The 18,036-nt window shown below is 46.9% G+C and overlaps 1 protein-coding gene across 18 annotated transcripts in view; it reads right to left on the bottom strand.

The window, feature by feature from the left end:
- The window catches only part of CLASP1 (cytoplasmic linker associated protein 1), a 267,383-nt gene that overhangs the window by 144,257 nt on the left and 105,090 nt on the right, over positions 1 to 18,036 (bottom strand). The gene's annotated exons all lie outside the window — the stretch shown is intronic.

Genomic DNA, 18,036 nt, shown 5'->3' on the forward strand with positions numbered 1-18,036 from the left:
AGGAACATTCTTCTCACTGATCACCAATGTAAGGGACATTCTTCTCACTGATCACCAATGTAAGGGACATTCTTCCCACTGATCACCAATGTAAGGGACATTCTTCTCACTGATCACCAATGTAAGGGACATTCTTCTCACTGATCACCAATGTAAGGAACATTCTTCTCACTGATCACCAATGTAAGAAACATTCTTCTCACTGATCACCAATGTAAGGGACATTCTTCTCACTGATCACCAATGTAAGGACATTCTTCTCACTGATCACCAATGTAAGGGACATTCTTCCCACTGATCACCAATGTAAGGGACATTCTTCCCACTGATCACCAATGTAAGGGACATTCTTCTCACTGATCACCAATGTAAGGAACATTCTTCCCACTGATCACCAATGTAAGGAACATTCTTCTCACTGATCACCAATGTAAGGAACATTCTTCTCACTGATCACCAATGTAAGGGACATTCTTCTCACTGATCACCAATGTAAGGAACATTCTTCCCACTGACCACCAATGTAAGGGACATTCTTCCCACTGATCACCAATGTAAGGGACATTCTTCTCACTGATCACCAATGTAAGGAACATTCTTCTCACTGATCACCAATGTAAGGAACATTCTTCTCACTGATCACCAATGTAAGGAACATTCTTCTCACTGATCACCAATGTAAGGGACATTCTTCTCACTGATCACCAATGTAAGGGACATTCTTCCCACTGAGCCCAATTACTCAAGGGGCTCCCCGAGGCCTAAAAGTTATTTCAAGGGTTCCTCTGGGGTAATGAGGTGGAGGAGGGGTAGACGGTACCAATAACATTTGACAGAAGAAAGTCCCACAAATTATTCACAATCATTATTTCTGTATCTTGTCTGCAAATATGTGACATTTCCTGTTCCCTATGAAGAAACATCAGAACATTTCAGGGGTGGAGCCATCACCTCGTTCTCCATAAAACAGCCCTACAAATCATCCAAACAATCCAAAGGATCCCATCCGATCCCCCGTTTCAGGAAAATCATCCAGAACACGTATCATGAAGAAGAGGACGGAAAACATTTATTTACCAGGAAGCCAATTATGACATCACCATTAGAGTTGGCAGCAGTTTATTTATCACTAAACCAAACGTGTTTCCAGACTTTATGACACGGAATAAGATGCCATCAGAGATGACCCGGCCTCTGGGCATATTACTGATAATAAAATAAGATCCCAAGGCCAGCCGTCTACGTTTCCGGCTGGTTGTGTGAAATCCTGAGCACTGCATTTCCTGCAGGAAGACATTAGTGCCATTATCATGTGGTTAATATTCTGAGCTGATCGATAGATCTCAGACACCGAGCGCGAGGGCAGTAACTGCAGTCACCAGAGACGGGGCCCCGTGTGTCCGCTGGGAGCAGCCAGAACAGCTGTGGCCTCGCTGCACCACCTTCCGGGGCTCAGTGCCTTCTGCATCATACCAGACCACCTCTCACAATGTGTTTTCTTTTTTATGCTTTCAGCAAAGTCCACCCCATGCTTTGTGTGTCAGCAGATCCTCGTGCAAGATCCCGAAGAATGGATATAGATATACATCTGTGTGTGTGTGTGTGTGTGTGTGTGTGTGTGTGTGTGTGTGTGTGTGTGTGTGTATATATATAGAGAGAAAGAGAGAGATTATATATCTCTCTCCATATCATATCATATATATATATATATCTCTCTCTATCTATATCTATATCTCTCTCTATCTATATCTATATCTCTCTCTATCTATATCTCGCTCTATCTATATCTATATCTCGCTCTATCTATATCTCTCTCTCTCTCTCTATCTATATATATATCTCTCTCTCTCTCTATCTATATAGATATATATGTCTCTCTCTCTCTCTATCTATATATATATATGTCTCTCTCTCTCTCTATCTATATATATATGTCTCTCTCTCTCTCTCTCTCTATATCTCTCTCTCTCTCTCTATATCTCTCTCGCTCTATCTATATCTCTCTCTCTCTATCTATATCTCTCTCTCTCTCTATCTATATCTCTCCCTCTATATCTCTCCCTCTATATATATATATATATATATCTCTATCTATCTATATATATATACAGGGAGTGCAGAATTATTAGGCAAGTTGTATTTTTGAGGATTAATTTTATTATTGAACAACAACCATGTTCTCAATGAACCCAAAAAACTCATTAATATCAAAGCTGAATATTTTTGGAAGTAGTTTTTAGTTTGTTTTTAGTTTTAGCTATTTTAGGGGGATATCTGTGTGTGCAGGTGACTATTACTGTGCATAATTATTAGGCAACTTAACAAAAAAAAAATATATACCCATTTCAATTATTTATTTTTACCAGTGAAACCAATATAACATCTCAACATTCACAAATATACATTTCTGACATTCAAAAACAAAACAAAAACAAATAAGTGACCAATATAGCCACCTTTCTTTGCAAGGACACTCAAAAGCCTGCCATCCATGGATTCTGTCAGTGTTTTGATCTGTTCACCATCAACATTGCAATGTGCAGCAGCAACCACAGCCTCCCAGACACTGTTCAGAGAGGTGTACTGTTTTCCCTCCTTGTAAATCTCACATTTGATGATGGACCACAGGTTCTCAATGGGGTTCAGATCAGGTGAACAAGGAGGCCATGTCATTAGTTTTTCTTCTTTTATACCCTTTCTTGCCAGCCACGCTGTGGAGTACTTGGACGCGTGTGATGGAGCATTGTCCTGCATGAAAATCATGTTTTTCTTGAAGGATGCAGACTTCTTCCTGTACCACTGCTTGAAGAAGGTGTCTTCCAGAAACTGGCAGTAGGACTGGGAGTTGAGCTTGACTCCATCCTCAACCCGAAAACGCCCCACAAGCTCATCTTTGATGATACCAGCCCAAACCAGTACTCCACCTCCACCTTGCTGGCGTCTGAGTCGGACTGGAGCTCTCTGCCCTTTACCAATCCAGCCACGGGCCCATCCATCTGGCCCATCAAGACTCACTCTCATTTCAGCAGTCCATAAAACCTTAGAAAAATCAGTCTTGAGATATTTCTTGGCCCAGTCTTGACGTTTCAGCTTGTGTGTCTTGTTCAGTGGTGGTCGTCTTTCAGCATTTCTTACCTTGGCCATGTCTCTGAGTATTGCACACCTTGTGCTTTTGGGCACTCCAGTGATGTTGCAGCTCTGAAATATGGCCAAACTGGTGGCAAGTGGCATCTTGGCAGCTGCACGCTTGACTTTTCTCAGTTCATGGGCAGTTATTTTGCGCCTTGGTTTTTCCACACGCTTCTTGCGACCCTGTTGACTATTTTGAATGAAACGCTTGATTGTTCGATGATCACGCTTCAGAAGCTTTGCAATTATAAGAGTGCTGCATCCCTCTGCAAGATATCTCACTATTTTTGACTTTTCTGAGCCTGTCAAGTCCTTCTTTTGACCCATTTTGCCAAAGGAAAGGAAGTTGACTAATAATTATGCACACCTGATATAGGGTGTTGATGTCATTAGACCACACCCCTTCTCATTACAGAGATGCACATCACCTAATATGCCTAATTGGTAGTAGGCTTTCGAGCCTATACAGCTTGGAGTAAGACAACATGCATAAAGAGGATGATGTGGTCAAAATACTCATTTGCCTAATAATTCTGCACTCCCTGTATATATATATCTATCTCTCTCTATCTATATATATATATATCTCTATCTATCTCTCTCTATCCATCTATCTCTCTCTCTATCTATATATATATATATATATGTCTCTCTCTCTCTCTCTCTCTATATATGTCTCTCTCTCTCTCTCTCTCTATATATATATCTCTCTCTCTCTATATATATCTCTCTCTCTCTATCTATATCTCTCTCTCTATCTATATCTCTCTCTCTATCTATATCTCTCTCTCTATCTATATCTCTCTCTCTATCTATATCTCTCTCTCTATCTATATCTCTCTCTCTATCTATATCTCTCTCTCTATCTATATCTCTCTCTCTCTCTCTATCTATATCTCTCTCTCTCTATCTATATCTCTCTCTCTCTATCTATATCTCTCTCTCTCTATCTATATCTCTCTCTCTCTATATCTCTCTCTCTCTCTATCTATCTATATCTCTCTATCTATATCTCTCTCTCTATCTATCTATATCTCTCTATCTCTCTATCTATATCTCTCTATCTATATCTCTCTATCTATATCTCTCTATCTATATCTCTCTATCTATATCTCTCTATCTATATCTCTCTATCTATATCTCTCTATCTATATCTCTCTATCTATATCTCTCTATCTATATCTCTCTCTCTCTCTCTCTCTCTCTATCTATATCTCTTTATCTATATCTCTCTATCTATATCTCTCTATCTATATCTCTTTATCTATATCTCTTTATCTATATCTCTTTATCTATATCTCTTTATCTATATCTCTTTATCTATATCTCTTTATCTATATCTCTTTATCTATATATCTCTATCACGCACATACACACACACACACATATTTGCATACGTAGATTATGTCTATCCAGTACCGAGATTTACACAGCTCAGCACAGGTAAGGTATGCGAAAAGAAAGGGGTGTGCCCCTTTCCTCCAATCAGCTACGGCCATCTTGAGTAAGGGCAGATGATTCATGTACCGTTTACTTCCTGGAATCCATTTACCCTTGGTTCAGGCATGCAGGCAGGAGGGTGTGCTTAGAAAAGAAAGCCCCTCCCTCCCGATAAAAAAAGTTTAGTTTCGCTTTAACAGAAAGAGTACTAGTCCTCCATTACTGTAGAAGTTACCCTTATAGTTTTACAGGCACATGCTTGTTATTCCATATTTCCATGATGGTGCTCTATAGACAGATCTGTATCGCTCGAATAGTAATCTGCATGCGACTCTCCATGGGGCACGCGGTGGCGGCGCTCCATGGGGCACACGGTGGCGGCGCTCCATGGGGCACACGGTGGCGGCGCTCCATGGGGCACACGGTGGCGGCGCTCCATGGGGCACACGGTGGCTGCAATGGATTTTTTAATTTGCGCACTCTGTGGCGGCACTCCATGGGGCACACGGTGGCGGCAATGGATTTTTTATTTTTAGTTTATTTGCGCCCCCAAAAAATTTTGAGCACCAGCCGCCACTGGTCAGATTCCTAAACAATCGGAGATCAAATCAGTCACAGGATAGGTCACCCAGAGAGGGTTGGGCGCCGCCCTCTCTCCTGGCACTGCTCCATCATCATAGATTCATGAATGTATGGTCGCCGCTAACACCACATATTCAGGTGCCTGGACACTTTTCGGGCTCCGGCACCTGAATTACACCAGCAGGGGAGCGCGCGGTGGCGGCACTCCACGGGGCACGCGGTGGCGGCACTCCATGGGGCACAGTGGCTGCAATGGATTTTTTTTAGTTTATTTGCGCCCCCCAAAAATTTTGAGCACCAGCTGCCACTGGTCAGATTGCTAAACAATCTGAGATCAAATCAGTCACAGGATAAGTCACCTAGAGAGGATTGATTTCAGGCCTTGCTGACCTGCACAGGGACAAGGACACACAATCACTGTGCAGCACTTCTGAGGAGGACACAGAACAAGAGGATATAGAGAGGACATAAGTGTCCATGTGTACCAAGGAACAGTAGTGACCATTCATGGGGCACATCGGTCACATCGGTCCTCACGCTAGAAGGCCGACAAATTGATGGCGTTGGACCGTCTTCTCCCCCGCTCTTCATAGAAGGAGCTCATTAGGCCGCGGCTACAGAACAGGATTCTGGCTCCCCATCAAAGCGCAACCGGACCAATCAGCGGATTTAGGACAGTTGGTGAGGAGAAGGACACAAAGCCGTCTTCATCATCGCATACCAGCGAAATTCTTCTAGAACAACGCTCGGGGAAAATAATAACATCCACTAATTGCCAATTAAAAGGCATTTCTCCAGAGAAGTGTGTGAGAGTGACGGGCGGCAAGACGGCCCTCGCCAACTTCTCTTCTACCAACATTCGGGAAAAGACGGCTCAGCCAATAGAAAGTGTAATATACGGGATTACCTCTGGAAACATCGGCGTCTCCGATCTCTGCCAATCAGTGCCGAGCGGAACAGGTGAAGAGGCCAAAACACGCAACGTGGTGAAAACCAGCGCGCAGAAATGTCATTTATAAATCAAATTCCATCAAGCCAATTCCTTCTTACAAAGTGCAATTTAACCCCTTCAATACCGACCGGGGGGGCACTTTCACCCCTCCGTCCTGCCCAGGACAATGTTCAGCTTTCAGCGCGCTCACACTTTGAATGACAATTGCGCGGTCATACTACACTGTACCCACATGAAATTTTTATCACTTTTTTCATACAAATAAAGCTTTAATTTGGTGGTATTTAATCACCACAATTTTTTATGTATTTGCCAAGTGAAAAAAAAAATAATAAAATAAAATAATTTCATTTCTGTTATAAAATTTAACAAATAAGTAATTTTTCTTCTTCACTGATGTGTGCTGTTGGGGCTGCACTAATGGGCATTGATAGGTGGCACTGATGGGCACCAATGAGGCTGCAAAGATGAGGTGGCACGGATGGGCCCCCGATATGCTACACTGATAAGCTGCATTAATTAACAATGACTGGCACTGAAGAGGCAGCACTGCTGGGCATTGATAGGTGGCACTGATGAGGCTGTAATGATGAGGTGGTACGGATGAGCCCTGATATGCTTCATTAACAATGACTGGCACTGAAGAGGCAAGCACTTATGGGCACCAATATGCTGCATTGATAAACAACTGGCACTGATGGAGTAGCCCCAATGAGGCTGCACCGATGGGTGCCCCCAATGAGGCTGCACCGATGGGTGCCCCAATGAGGCTGCACCGATGGGTGCCCCAATGAGGCTGCACCGATGAGACGGCATGGATGGGCACTGATATCCTACACTGATAAACAACAACTGACACTGATTGGGCTGCACTGGTGATCAGTGTAAATGTGGGCTGTCGCAGCAAAGCCGGTTATTCGCTTTCATTGCTAACACAGTGACATCGCTGAGGAAAGGAAATGCTGATAACTGGCATTTGTTTACGTGGGATCAGCTGTGATTGGACACAGCTGATCACATGGTAAAGGGCCACTGTCATTGGCAGCTATAGGCTGGGTGGGAATTGGTTAAGGTGTAATTCTGGCCAAAAGAGAGTAACTGCCGTGTTAATGGTTAGTGAAATGACTGCAATCAATATGTAGCGTATACAACCCTTTTATTCTAATCACAGTTTTATGTATTGTGTTTTAGCAATGGCTTTATTAAACCCAAAATCAAACATTCATTATATTGCAATGCTTAGACGTGATGGCTGCATTCGCTTTCTTTTTTTAGGCCATTTTCATTTGGTGATCCTGCCAACAAGTTTGTTTTTCACAAGCTCATGCTTTTCAGCAGAATGTATCAGTTTACATGACAACACTGACAGGAGTGCTTACAAGGATCAGCTTTTATTTACGTAAAACCTTTGTGCGGCTGCTGTGTTCCAATTGACATGAATGGGGCTGTCTGCGCAGGGTTGCATGGAACACCTGTGCACGCAAACACGCGCTCACACGGGAGGGTACGCTGTAGAACAGCTACGTGAACGAGGCCTAAACATCCCCAGAGGTCTATAACTTTCACGGCACGTCTCCATTAAAGAAAAAAAAAAACACCACATCCTAAGTTGGTAAAATTAAAGACGGGTTAGTCACCAACAGCAACCAAAATACAGCCATTAATATGGGGCCGGAGCCCCAGAGCGGACGTCCAGGGCGGAGATCCGGAGGCTGGTCGTCCAGGGCGGAGATCCGGAGGCCAGAGGCCAGGCCGGAGCCCAGGGCCGACTTCCAGGCCGGAGCCCAGAGCGGACGGTCCAGGCCGGAGCCCAGAGCGGACGGTCCAGGCCGGAGCCCAGAGCGGACGGTCCAGGCCGGAGCCCAGAGCGGACGGTCCAGGCCGGAGCCCAGAGCGGACGGTCCAGGCCGGAGCCCAGAGCGGACGGTCCAGGCCGGAGCCCAGAGCGGACGGTCCAGGCCGGAGCCCAGAGCGGACGGTCCAGGCCGGAGCCCAGAGCGGACGGTCCAGGCCGGAGCCCAGAGCGGACGGTCCAGGCCGGAGCCCAGAGCGGACGGTCCAGGCCGGAAATCCAGAGCGGACGGTCCAGGCCGGAAGTTCCAGAGCGGACTTCCAGGCCAGAGATCCAGAGCGGACTTCCAGGCCGGAGCCCCAGAGCGGACGGTCCAGGCCAGAGATCCAGAGCGGACTTCCAGGCCGGAGCCCCAGAGCGGACTTCCAGGCCGGAGCCCCAGAGCAGGACTTCCAGGCCGGAGCCCAGAGCAGGACTTCCAGGCCGGAGCCCCAGAGCAGGACTTCCAGGCCGGAGCCCCAGAGCGGACTTCCAGGCCGGAGCCCAGAGCAGGACTTCCAGACTCTCTGCAGACAGAGGAAGCCATCCTTGTTCCAGCAGAATCTGGGAATACAGAGCAGACTCCAGAGATAGAGGGAAGAGAATTGATGCTGCAGATGACTAAAGCTGAGGAGTATAATCCCCCCTCCCTCCCAGGGACACATTACATGAGCCTGATCACCTCCCTTAGCAACAAGTGCCCTCCCCCTAGCAACCACAGTGCAAGAAGAGCTGTGTCACTGCGCCTGCAAGACGGATCCTACATAGAGAGCTCAGGAAGGCCGATATGAATAATAATCGTTATAATAATGAGATCCTTAACCTCCCTGGCGGTATGATTCTTTCAGAAAAAACATGCTGAAAGCGGTACCATTATTTGCAAGGAAATTTGGCGTTTTATATTGTAGGTCTGTCATTTTTAGAAATAACTCACTTAAATCTGACCAAACAAGCTTCTAATAGGCATCCCGGGTATGACATTTTTTTAAAAACAAAATTATAAATTATAATATAATAAATAATTATAAATAATTATAACAAATAATAATATAATTATAATAAAAATTATTCAATAATGTAATCAAATCAAAATCACTGAAATTTGCTCAGTTGCAGAATTGTTGCTGTCATTATTTTTATTTTTTTATGACGAATTTCCCCACAAATCGCTATCGCACAATTCTGCAAGTGATTATAATTTATTATCGCTGTTTTTTAGCTGATCTAAAACTATTTTTGACATAAAGGGACACTTTTGGTTGCTATGGACAATCTACAGTTTGCAGGGAGAAAGAAACGTTTTTATTATATAAAATGACATGCATGACACAGGACAGACCACTAGGGACAAGGGGGGTGTGTTTTTTTTACATACAGTACTGTAATCTATAAGATTACAGTATACTGTATGTATAGTGTTTGTTTACTTTTTTGAATTTGGCGCCGTTCTCCGTCCCCGTGCGTCGTAACGTCGCAGGGAACGGAGATCGGCGTCACACGGAGGCACTGTGTGAATCGAGCGAGGTCCTGCTCGCTCACACAGCGCGGTGGCATCGCTGGATCCAGGGACAAGGTAAGTAAAACTCCCTGTACATCCAGCGAGGCGAGCCCGAGTCTGACTCGGGGTTACCGATCCTAGCCCAAAAATCTCACCCCGAGTCAGACTCGGGAACACCGCCCAGGAGGTTAAAGCTGCCCAAACACAAACTAGTTATTTTTCATTCAGTCTGCGGGCTGAACACAGATTCCTCCATCCACATTATACCGTGCAAAGGAAAGACTCTCCCGCTGCACTGGACGCCCATCAAAATATTTAAGCAGAGGCAGCATTTGATTGGATGCAGCTGCGGCTCGGCCAATTCATTTTGAGTTGAAGGATGTTGAGCCGTAGGGGCGTCTTCAGGGGCGCACACCAAGGATTCTCAGGATGGAACTTTTAATACCACTTACGTTAATATGATGTGTTCATTCCTGGAGTTCGGTGGTAGTGATGTCATATTTACAGGCTGTGAGGTCGGTGGCTTCCAATCTTTGCCATAGTCGGGAGAGAGCTGTAGTCTGCTTTTCAATTTTTTTAGTTGTACTGCCTTAGATCGGAGGCTGCGAGCCAGGCCTTCTTGTCCAACATCAGTGCCTGACCTCACAAGTGCCCTTCTGGAAGAATGGTCAAACATTTCCATAGACACACTCCTAAACCTTGTGGACGGTCTTTCTTAGAAGAGTTGAAGCCGTTATAGCTGCAAAGGGTGGGGCCAACGCAATATTGAAGCCTCCGGACCAAGACTGGGATGCCATTAAAGTTCATGTGCGTGTAAAGGCAGGCGTCCCAATACTTTTGACCATATAGTTTAGGTCTGACATGGGGTCTTTTTTCTCCTCTGTTCAGCGTATATCAGGGGTGTCCAAACTTTCTAAACACAGGGCCGGCTTACTGTCCTTGAGATTTAAGGGGGCTGGACTGTGGCCAGTGGGAATATTTTTTTTTTTTTGGCATCAGTTTGTGTAAACAGTGCCCCATCTTTGGTATTAGGGGAGAAATAGTACCCCATTGTTAATGTCAGTAGCAGGAATTATGCTACAATTCTGGCATCAGAAGCAGTGGCGGTGCGTCCATAAAGGGTGCAGGAGCGCCGCCCCCTCTCCTGCACCGCTCTATTACCATAGATTCATGGATCTATCTATGGTTACTGCTGACACCCCTATTCAGGTGTCCGGCCCATTTTTGGGCACAGGGCACCTGAATTACAGCGGCTGGGTTTTTTGTGGAAGCACCCGATTAGAGCCATAGGCTCCAACAGGCGCCCAAAACCGTGAACAGTTGCGCCATGCTGGGCATTCGCTGTTCACTCAGCTGAGTGTTAGCAAAGTGAAGGAATTTGCTTTGCTAACACTGAACTGCCTCTTAGCCAATCAGGTTGCCGGGTCTGTTACTGGTCACCCGATTGGCTGAAATGTCAAGTGCTGCGATTGGACGCCTGAGAGAAAACGGCAGAAGACATGGAGGACGTGCAGGAGACGGCCGCTGACCCGCTACGAGACAGGTAAGTGCTGAGCGGCATCTGATGGGGTACAGTGGTGGCAATTGATGAGGCACAGTGGTGGCAATTGATGAGGCACAGTGGCGGCAATTGATGAGGCACAGTGGCGGCAATTGATGAGGCACAGTGGCGGCAATTGATGAGGCACAGTGGCGGCAATTGATGAGGCACAGTGGCGGCAATTGATGAGGCACAGTGGCGGCAATTGATGAGGCACAGTGGCGGCAATTGATGAGGCACAGTGGCGGCAATTGATGAGGCACAGTGGCGGCAATTGATGAGGCACAGTGGCGGCAATTGATGAGGCACAGTGGCGGCAATTGATGAGGCACAGTGGCGGCAATTGATGAGGCACAGTGGCGGCAATTGATGAGGCACAGTCCTATGACTAAGCACTAATAGTGTGAAACGCGTCAGCTGCATCCCCTATTTTTTGCTGTGATATGTGGCGTTTACATTTTTTTGATTTACACTCTTATCAGGGTGACAACTATTCGCACATACCGTGTCACCTGCCTACCACTGGGACTATGAATACGTATCTTCACCCCCTGCGGGTCTTCTCCTGTAAGATGCCCCGATCACCGCCACACCAGTCACAGTGGCCCCTCCTCACGGCCACACCAGTCACAGTGTCCCCTCCTCACCGCCACACCAGTCGCAGTGTCCCCTCCTCACCGCCACACCAGTCGCAGTGTCCCCGATCACCGCCACACCAGTCGCAGTGTCCCCAATCACCGCCACACCAGTCATATTGCTCCTCCTCACCGCCACACCAGTTGGAGTGTCCCCGATCACCGCCACACCAGTCATATTGCTCCTCCTCACCGCCACACCAGTTGCAGTGTCCCCGATCACCGCCACACCAGTCGCAGTGTCCCCGATCACCGCCACACCAGTCATATTGCCCCTCCTCACGGCCACACCAGTCACAGTGTCCCCTCCTCACCGCCACACCAGTCATATTGCCCCTCCTCACGGCCACACCAGTCATATTGTCCCTCCTCACCGCCACACCAGTCGCAGTGTCCCCGATCACCGCCACACCAGTCATATTGCTCCTCCTCACCGCCACACCAGTTGCAGTGTCCCCGATCACCGCCACACCAGTCGCAGTGTCCCCGATCACCGCCACACCAGTCATATTGCTCCTCCTCACCGCCACACCAGTTGCAGTGTCCCCGATCACCGCCACACCAGTCGCAGTGTCCCCGATCACCGCCACACCAGTCATATTGCCCCTCCTCACGGCCACACCAGTCGCAGTGTCCCCGATCACCGCCACACCAGTCATATTGCCCCTCCTCACGGCCACACCAGTCGCAGTGTCCCCGATCACCGCCACACCAGTCATATTGCCCCTCCTCACCGCCACACCAGTCATATTGCCCCTCCTCACGGCCACACCAGTCACAGTGTCCCCTCCTCACCGCCACACCAGTCGCAGTGTCCCCGATCACCGCCACACCAGTCATATTGCTCCTCCTCACCGCCACACCAGTTGCAGTGTCCCCGATCACCGCCACACCAGTCGCAGTGTCCCCGATCACCGCCACACCAGTCGCAGTGTCCCCGATCACCGCCACACCAGTCGCAGTGTCCCCGATCACCGCCACACCAGTCATATTGTCCCCGATCCCCGCCACACCAGTCATATTGTCCCTGATCACCGTCACACCAGTCATATTATCCATGATCACCGTCACACGTCAAATTTGTCCATAACCACCGCCATACCAGTCATATTCTTGATCACTGCCACACAAGTCACTTTTAAAACAAAGTTCTCACCCTCTTCTTACACATCAAATTCCTTGGTTGGCCCACCTGCGCCACGAAAACACATGGTGCTTTGCAAAGAATATGGTACACAGTACAGCACCCGAGAGGCTCGGTGGGGCCCCTCAGGGTGCGATGGTGCCCTGGTTGAGAAACGCTGAAGTAGACTAAAGCGTAATCTTAGTGTTCGCCATTCTGCTTTAATTGCAAACTCTGCAGGCCGTCTCTCATACTTTGATGCCACCAGCGGTACATCTGCTGGAGTCTCCTAGTGACACAAAATCCTCCTCACTAATCCGCAGGACGTCGGGATAATCCAAAATAAGGAACCCGTCTTCCTGGAAACCGCATGGGTTAATCTGGCGTTTTTTTTCCTCCTCGTTTCACATCCCGCAGTTCTCAACCTCCTCTGCGCATTAATCTTTAAAAGCCAAAGTAAATGATATGCGTGCGGCCCATCTTTACTACTTACAATGAGCGCTTAAAGTGGAAGCCAGAGAGAAGAGTGGGCAGACGTACCTTTCCCTGCCGTCATCTTCGCCTGAAAAGAAAGGTTTGCTTTTTTTTTTTTTTTTTTTTTTTTACAGAGAAATGGGCCAATGTCGGAATAACTTGGGCAGGAGGTGAGAATGAGCCGTCTCCCTCCCTCTGCCTCTCTCCCACAGCGCCCGCCTCTGTAGTCGAGCAAAATTCATCGGCCTATCCCCCCTTTCCAAAATAAAAGCCGCCTGAGCAGACATACCCGCCGCCCTCACATCCCCTATAACACCTCATGTGAACAGCAACATAGGAGACTTTCTCCATCTCTGCACTGCAAGCATCAGACGGGAGAATGTTTCACAAGATAATCCCCTTCCTCGCACAAAAGGCTTAGATGTGTGGTCAGAGGACATGCCATATGGGCACAGCCAGTACATGGCAGGTTCATATATAGCGAGATCTACCAATCTGGTGTAAGGAGATAAAATCCGAGATAAAAGGAACAATACATAATCTGCACACATGAAGAAGTATAAACTATACAATAGGGAAAATAATGAATGGCTCCCCTGCAGATTGGGTAGGTTTGCCCACTTACAAAGTAATGAAGGGTCTATAATTTTTATCATGGGTGTATTTTATATGATAGAAACAGAAAGTCAACCAAAAATCCAGAAAAAAAAAAAAACATGATACAAATGTTATAAATGGAGTAAAATAAGTATCATCTCACCTACCAACCAACAATAATTCTCCCCCCCAGACTGGCTACAGCGGGCGCTCATGTGGTCCACAGATCAGTCCCGTCAATGTAAGAAGGTTCTCCCAACGACAACTTGTTATGTGTATAAAAGACTCCCGTCCACAGAATCTCTTTCCTCCAATCACATCTCACCATCATGGGGGAGACCAAAGATCGGTCAGAGGACGTCGGGGAGAAGATCAGAGACATGCACAAGGCTGGAATGGGCTACAAGACCATCAGCAAGAAGCTTGGTGAGAAGGGGACAACTGTTGGATCGATTGGAAGAAATACAAAATAACCATCGACCGTCATCGGTCTGGAGCTCCATGCAAGATTTCTCCTCTTGGACGGTCATGAGAAAAGTGAGGGATCCGCCCAGAATTACACAGGAGGAGCTTGTGAATGATCTCAAGGCAGTTGGGACCACAGTCACCAAACACACCATTGTCAATACAATATGCCGCCATGGATTGAAATCCCGCAGCGCCCGCAAGGTCCCCCTCCTCAAGAAGACACATGGACAGGCCTTTCTGAAGTTTGCCATTGAACTTCTAAATCAGGGATATGCAATTAGCGGACCTCCAGCTGTTGCAAAACTACAAGTCCCATCATGCCTCTGGGTGCCATGCTTGTGGCTGTCAGAGTCTTGGCTATGCTTCATGGGAGTTGTAGTTCTGCAACAGCTGGAGGTTCACATATTGCATATCCCTGATCTAAATGATTCAGAGAAGAACTGGGAGAAAGTTCTGTGGTCAGAGGAGACCAAAATTCAGCTCTTTGGCATCAACTCGCCGTGTTTGGAGGAAGAAAAATGCTGACTATGAGCCTAAGAACACCATCCCTACAGTCACACAGAGGGGGAAACATGATGATTTGGGGTGTTTCTCTGCTAAAGGTCCAGGCCGACATCGCAACATTGAGGGGCCAAGTGACGGGGCCATGTATCCTCTCACCGACACCAACGATCGGACACCATTCCTCTTACCAACAACAACAGGGCACCATTCCTCCCGACACCAACGATGGGACACCATTCCTCTTCCCAACATCAACAACAGGGCACCATTCCTCTTACCCACAACAACGATGGGACACCATTCCTCACAACAACATTGGGGCACCATTCCTCCCACCGACAATGACAGGGAACTATTCCTTCCCTTGCTGCCAACAATGGGCCAACTATTCTTCCAATACCAATGATGGGACACCATTTACTCTGAGTAGAATTATAGGGGTCTGATAATGTTGAATCAATCTATATATATCAGGGATATGCAATTAGCGGACCTCCAGCTGTTGCCAAACTACAAGTTCCATGAGGCATAGCGAGACTCTGACAGCATCAAGCATGACACCCAGAGGCAGAGGCATGATGGGACTTGTAGTTTGGCAACAGCTGGAGGTCCGCTAATTGCATATCCCTGATATATATCTATCAGTCTAACACTTTAAAGCGGAGGTTCACCCTAAAAACATGAATTTAACATTCCATTCAGCATAATTCCAACATTTACACTACGCTTTTTTTTTTTTTTTGCTGTACATACCGTCTCTTATTGTTATTTTCCACCCAGCTTCCAGGTTCTCACTTCCGTGGGAGTAGGCGTTCCTATGCAGAGGCTAGATGATTGACGCCTTGTGAAAAACTTCCCCCCGGCGCATTAGGCGCGTCACTGGTGACGCGCCTTATGCGCCAGGAGGAAGTTTTTCACAAGGCGTCAATCATCTAGCCTCTGCGTAGGAACGCCTACTCCCGCGGGAGTGAGAACCCGGAAGCCAGGTGGGAAAACAACAATAAGACGGTATGTACAACAAAAAAACAGCATAGTGTAAATGTTGGATTTATGCTGAATGGAATGTTAAATACATGTTTTTAGGGTGAACCTCCGCTTTAAATACACGTTTTTAGGGCGAACCTCCGCTTTAAGAATTTGTAAATACACTTTCTTGCTGACCTTCACCGCCAGATAAGAAGCAGCAGTTTACTCCCTTTTTGCTCAGAGAAATGGACAGTCTTATCTAGCTGGATTGATCCAGCACTGTCATGGCGGCACCCATGTTTTCTTTCACTTTCTATCAGTCACATGTTGTAACCACCCATTTAACTGTTCCCTTGCTAACCAAGATGATATGGACATTGATTGGATTAAACTATAAGATCACACCTATAACACGCCTAGTCCTTATGCATATTCATAGAGTACATATTGTTAAACTTGATGTTTTTAAGTCACTTCCTCACTAGAGACGCTTCCTGCTTCATTCCGCAAGGCAAAGATGGAAGTCGGCCTGTGTTGTGTCTCTCCACTGCAGTGTATACAATAAAGCACCTACTTATCTTATGATCGGGATCTACTATCTCATCTAAATGTCTTGATTGAGACCCCCAAATCGGATTTAACTCCTCCCACTGTTGCTGGGGCATTACATTTTGAAGACCGTACACTGGCCATTTTTTAGAACGTTTTGAGACAACAAACTTACAGGAATAATTGTTAATGCTACATTTGTTACCGGAGGGATAAGCATACAAATGTATAAAAAGGGAGCTGAACTGAAGATAAACATAAGCAGAGAACGTCCTCCATCGATAGAAAAGGCTCATTAGTGATAACTTTTAGAAGCGATGTGCCAGCTGTTATTTTTAAAGCATATTGACGATCCAGCTCCTGGGATTTGTCCAATGCAATGTTAACGAGACGGAATGATATTTGATTTTGGAAGGAACTGAACACGTGGTAAACGCGATGCAGAACATAAAAACATCAACTATTCTGATCTGTGCCAAGCTGAGCGACCTCAGACTAGACAGCCCTTGGCTTACCATGACCAATAAGAAGAGGGGAGACATGGCTACAACCAAGGTGGATATAAATCAATGATTAAAAAAAAAAAAAAAAAAAAAAAAAAGGTTTTTATTTAAATCAGATTTTTAATCAAATTTATTCTAATAAAATTGTTTTGGAGTAATAATCTATCTAAAGACAGTTTTCTATTTAAGATACATTAATAATTTAGTTTATTCAGCATGAAATGGAGCTTAGTTATGTAGCATGAGGCTGTATATTCTGCAATATTTAAATTTTTGGTAAACTCATTCGATGATTCCAAGCTCTGAGATACCATGCACTGCATTGATGCATTCACACAATTTCATAGTAACCATGAGATAAAACAAAGTTCAGGAATATTCCTTTACCCCATTGTATTGTATATGTACACTACAAACTGTATGATTCAATCGGTTCTGACATTGCTGTTTTACCAATTTTACAGCTTATTATTCTAAATAGGAAACCTTCATTTTGTTTACAAATATTAAAGATTCTAACTACCAGCAAGAATGAGTCCTTACATTTAAAAAGCACCTGTCATTTTAGATCCATCATGGCAGCGCCTGTTAGCGGGCGTCCAATCACCTGCTGCCGCCACGAGGAGGGGACGGGGGCAGAGGAGGGGACGGGGGCAGAGGAGGAGCCGCTGCCGGGGACAGAGGAGGAGCCGCTGCCGGGGACAGAGGAGGAGCTGCTGCCGGGACAGATCCATCATGGCAGTGCCTGTTAGCGGGCGTCCAATCACCTGCTGCCGCCATGTCCCTCAATTTGTGGGGTCACTGCTGCATCACCAGCCGTCCCATCAAATGTGAATGAGACTGTCAGTGAGTCAACAGCGGGTCAGAGGAGGAGCCGCTGCCCAGGGACAGAGGAGGAGCCGCTGCCCAGGGACAGAGGAGGAGCCGCTGCCCAGGGACAGAGGAGGAGCCGCTGCCCAGGGACAGAGGAGGAGCCGCTGCCCAGGGACAGAGGAGGAGCCGCTGCCCAGGGACAGAGGAGGAGCCACCGCCGGGGACAGAGATGACAGTTGCACTTTGGCTTTGCCCAGGGACAGAGGAGGAGCCGCTGCCCAGGGACAGAGGAGGAGCCGCTGCCCAGGGACAGAGGAGGAGCCGCTGCCCAGGGACAGAGGAGGAGCCGCTGCCCAGGGACAGAGGAGGAGCCGCTGCCCAGGGACAGAGGAGGAGCCGCTGCCCAGGGACAGAGGAGGAGCTGCTGCCCAG

This window comes from Rana temporaria, chromosome 6 (assembly GCF_905171775.1).
Source record: "Rana temporaria chromosome 6, aRanTem1.1, whole genome shotgun sequence".
Classification (NCBI taxonomy): Eukaryota; Metazoa; Chordata; class Amphibia; order Anura; family Ranidae; genus Rana; species Rana temporaria.